The sequence below is a fragment of the Ornithorhynchus anatinus genome, chromosome 2, assembly GCF_004115215.2.
Source record: "Ornithorhynchus anatinus isolate Pmale09 chromosome 2, mOrnAna1.pri.v4, whole genome shotgun sequence".
Lineage (NCBI taxonomy): Eukaryota > Metazoa > Chordata > Mammalia > Monotremata > Ornithorhynchidae > Ornithorhynchus > Ornithorhynchus anatinus.
The window spans coordinates 107,369,545-107,374,635 of NC_041729.1; the positions used below are offsets into that span (position 1 = coordinate 107,369,545).

Below are 5,091 nucleotides of genomic sequence, written 5' to 3' on the forward strand. Positions count from 1 at the left end.
CCTAGCTGTGCTTCACTCTCTACTACAACACCACTACCTACTTTAGTCTTGTCCCATGCTGTCGAGTGGTCTCTGACCCATAGCAAGTTCATAGACATCTCTCCCAGAACCCCCCACTTTCCATCTGCAGTTCCAGTAGTCCATCCATAGAGTTTTCACCTCCTTCTTCCGCTCAGTAAACATGAGTCTTCAGCCTCGACTCTCTCCCATGCCGCTGCTGTCCAGCACAGGTGAGTGTTGACTTGTAGCAGATTGCCTTCCATTCACTAACCACTGGCCAAGCTAGGAATGGAATGGATGTGCCTCTGTTTGACGCTCCCTCCCGTAGTCGAGACTGGTAGAGTACTGGAAACTCTCCAGGTGCAATCCTGAGAGAGGCACAATAATTATTACTACTACTTCACTTACTATTCCTGCTACTTCCTGTTCACCTTGCTTCATGTCCCCTTCCCTGGAGGTCTGTTCAGGCCTAGTGTGCTAGTTTGGTGGTAGGCCTCTCAGTCCCCACACTAGGTACAGAAAATCAGTCAATCAAGAGTATTTACTGAGTACTTATTGGGTGCAGGTCACTTTACTAAGCATTTCATTAATTCAGTTGTATTTATTAAGTGCTCACTGTGGGCGGAGCACTTTACTAAATGTTTGGGAAAGTATGATACAATAATGAACAGTGGCAATCCCTTTCCCCAATGGGCTCATAGTATTTAGGGATAGGGAGACAATACAAATGAATAAGTTATGGATATGTAAGAAAAGGTTGTGGGGCTGAGTCAGGGTGGGGTCAATTAAGGGAGCAAATCAGAGCAATGCAGAAGGGAGTGGGAGAAAAGAAAATTAGGCCTTAGTCAGGGAAGGCCTCTTGGAGGAATTTTTTTTAAATGGTATTTGTCAAGTTCTTAGTATGTTCCAGTCACTCTTCCAAGCGCTGGGATAGAAACAAGGTAATCAGGTTGGACACAGTCCAAGTCCCACAGTCTTAACCCCCATTTTACAGATGAAGGGACTGAGATTCACAGAAGTTACGTGACTTGTCCAAGGTCATACAGGAGGCATGTGGCAGAGTAAGGATTAGAACACAGGTCCTGACACCCAGACTTTAAACACTAGTCCACAATGATTCCCCAGATATGCCTTTGAAGGCTTTGAAGGGAGGGAGAGTAACTATCTGTCAAATAGGAAGAGGAAAGGTGTTGCAGGCCAGAGGCTGGACATGGATGAGAGGTCAGTGATGAGCTAGATGAGGTAAAAATACAGTGAATGGGTTGGCATTAGGGAAGCAAAGTGTGCAGGCTGGGTTATAGCAGGAGAACAGCTAGGTGAGGTAGGAGGGGGAAGGTGATTGAGTGTTTTACAGCCGGTGGTAAGGAGTTTGATGTGGCAGTGGATGGGCAACCACTGGAGGTTCTTGAGGAGTGGGGAAACATAGCCTGATCATTTTTGTAGAAAAATGATCTGGGCAGCAGAGTGAAGTATGGACTGGAGTTGGAAGAGACAAGAAGGAGGGAAGTCAGCAATGAGGCTAATATAGTAATCAAGGCAGGGTAGAATAAGTTCTCTGATTAATGTGGTAATAGTTTGGATGGAGAGGGAAGGGTGGATTTTAGTGATTGTATGAAGGATGAACCAACAGGCTCCCCGTATTCTAAACACTAATTCAGGAGTAGACTCCATGGCTGACTCTGCCTGGCCGGCCCTGGCAGGTTAGGATTCGACTTCCAGACTTGCTGTGTGACAGCTGCTTCTGCCTCTTTCTGCCCCCTGATGGGGTTATTCACCTGTGCAAGAACAGTGTGGGTAGAGGAGGCCAGGGGAACCTTTCTGAGGTTCCTTGGAGTGAATTGTTCAGATGGAAGGAGCCTCAAGCAGTAGAATAGATTTCTACATCCATATTTTGCTAGGGACCTGGTGTGATTAACATTGCTTTTTTCGCCCTGAGCTCGAGGTATTTCTATGTCCTTGGCTTTTTAACTTGCCATGGGTATGGAATAAGAAAGGTCAGGTTCACTCCTGCTAAAGTTGCCAAAATATCCATGAGTTCAGAAGGAATTTGGATAAACCTATGAGTGAGCATTGATAAAATCCACACTTTCCTCTCCATTTAAACCACTGCCACATTGATCCAAGTACTAATCCTATCCTGCCTTGACTATTTCACCCTTCTGTTGACCTCCCTGCCTCCTGTTTCTCCCAACTCCAGTCCATACTTCACTCTGTTCCCAGGTCATTTTTCTAGAAAAACGTTCAATCCCCACCTCCCCACTCCTCAAGGACATCCATTGGCTGCTCATCCCCCTCCAAATGAAACAGAAACTCTTTACTATCGGCTTTAAAGCAGTTAAATATCCTCACCCCCTCCTTTCTTACCTCTCTGATTTCCTAATACATCCCAGCACATTCACTTTGCTTCTCTAATACAAACCAACTCACTGTGCCTAAATCCCATCTATCTATCTCACCACAAACCCCTTGCCCCTGACCTGCCTCTGACCCGGAATTCCCTCCCCCTTCTCCCCTCTTTCGAATCTTTATTAAAATCATCTCTTCTCCAAGAGTCCTTCCCTCATTTCCTATCTTTTTCCACTCCCTTCTGCATCACCTTTACACTTGGGAATTGTACTTTTTATTCATGCCACCTTCAGCACTTATGTGCACATCCATAATTTATTTTAAAACATGTCTCCCCATCTATACCGTAAGCACCTTGTGGACAGAAAATGTGTCTGCCAACTCTGTTTTATTATACTTTACCAAACACTTAGTACAATATTTTGAAAACAGCAGGCACTCAGTAAATATTGATTGATTGAGTTAGTTCCTAGGAAGGCAGGCTTAGTGGAAAGTGTACGGGCTTAAGAGTCAGAGTTTATGGGTTCTAATTCCAGCTCCACCACTTATCAGCTGTGTGACTTTGGGGAAGTCATTTAACTTCTCTGTCCTTCAGTTATGTCATCTGTAAAATAGGGATTAAGACTGCGAGCCCCACGGGGGATAAACTGATTACCTTGTATCTACCCCAACGCTTAGAACAGTGAGCTTGTTGTTGGACAGGGATTGTCTCTATCTGTTGCAGAGTTGTACATTCCAAGCACTTAGTACAGTGCTCTGCACATAGTAAGCGCTCAATAAATATGATTGAATGAACAGTGCTTGTCACATAGTCAGACCTTAATAAATACCATCATTATTATATCTATCAACTTTTTTCTATTGCATTCTTCCAAGTGCCAAATTAATTGCTCTACAGCACACAGTAACTGCTCAATAAATACCATTGCTTGATAGATCGATTGAGTGGCATCCGGGATGGATGGACATTCAGGAGGGCAACTGTTACATAGTTCTTCCAGGAGTTTTAAGCATTATGCTTACCAAGGTAGATTATGTACATGATCTTATCTTCTTCTGTAACTCCATTTTGCTAGAAGAAAGAAAAAAAAACACCCACAGTGCCATTGAATAAGCTTTCAAATTATGGAAATCATGTACATCAGTTATAATTGTTCCCACAGTTCCATTCCTAAGTCTAAGTAACAGAACTTAAGCTTGGCTCAGAATCTGTTTTTACAGCAGAAAATTGGAATTAGCAGCCTTGAAGTTCTCCAATAATGTGACCTTTTTCTTAATTTTTCCCACTGCCCAACATAAGTGAATGTCAGAGAGGTTAATCATATAACCGGGAGCAGATCTCACTAGTGAATTTTTTATAAGAAAGTCATTTTATGAGTGGTAAAATGACAAATATTTAGTATAGCAGGAGCAGGTTAAATTAACCCATTCCAAAGTTATTTGACTCTAGTTCATGCCGCCTTCCCCAATTAATTTTCGTAAACAAGTCCCAAACAAAAGCATGTTGGCTTCAGAGAATAGAGAAAGTTATTCTCCTTTTCTTCTCCCTTAATCTCTTTAATGTCTGAATGGTATTAAGAGAATAATGGAAGTTACACTGGAGGATTTTCAAAGGCTTGAACAAAAAAGAGCTAAGTCATCCATGATTGATCAAAGGGATAAATGGATTTTTTTTCATTAAATCTTGAAAGACAAAAGTTTCATATCCAGTAACTAACTGAAGAGTTTCTGAAAGAATGACCTATTGCTTCCTTGATGAAAAGCACTGAAAGCCAGGTGAAGATGAAGTGAAGATGTGATTTCCTCACATTTGTAGTAAGTTTACAGACAAATAGGAATAGTCTAACAGCCCTGTCAAGTGAGGAGAAACAGGTTGGAGTACAAAAGGGAAGGAAAGTGTTGGTGGTAGCTGTGAACAGTGAGATTTTTTTCAAGTGAAAAATGATTCATGGATCTGAATCTGCACGGGGCAAACGTGAAACTTGGCATCAAGGTGGTCTGTGAAGGACTGGGACTCTGATGATCTTATTCTTGTCTGACGACAGTCTGAAGTGATTGTTCTTGTGGGGAATGCGTTCGCTTTGGTCTTGAGCTTTCTCCTGCCTCTCTCTTTTCCTCTCATGTTGCCGTGGTCCAAGAGAGGAGAAAATAAGTCACGGGAGGTGGAGGAAAGCATGAACCTAAAAAAGAAAGTTACCCTTTTTCTGGGCATAATTGGTCTTTTAAATTACATCCCATTAATGAATCAGTGATATTTATTGAGAGCTTACTATGTGCAGAACACTGTACTCAGCACTTGAGAGAGTACTCTACAATCAGAGTTAGCAGACACATTCCCTGCCCACAGTGAGCTTAGAGAGGGAGACAGATATTAATGAGGGCTATAAGGATGTCACTTGCTACATTTTCACTTTATCAGAGTATAGTCTTCATCAGGTGCCCTGGTTTGATGTCCTGGTGCTGTAATCAATCAGTGAATCAATCATATTTATTGAGTGCTTACTTTGTGTAGAGCACTGTACTAAGCGCTTGAAGAATTCACTGTTTATATTATATTGGATCACTTCTAATAATATTTTGGATTCCTGGACTGAATCAACTCAGTGACCGAGACTGCTGGAAAAACATGAGGGAACTTAGAATACACCTTCCTTAGAACACACAAATATACGTCCACTTGCACAGAGGCTCACAATTTGAGAATTAGGGAATGGGGGTTGAGTGAGAGACACATGAAGGAGGAAA

The 5,091-nt window shown here is 42.3% G+C and overlaps 1 non-coding gene across 1 annotated transcript; it reads right to left on the minus strand.

Moving 5' to 3' along the window:
* Positions 1-240: 240 nt before the first annotated feature.
* LOC114809653 lies at positions 241-378 on the minus strand. The gene has a single exon (XR_003757429.1). It is a non-coding gene; the product is annotated as a small nucleolar RNA SNORA7 (small nucleolar RNA).
* Between the last annotated feature and the right edge of the window lie 4,713 nt (positions 379-5,091).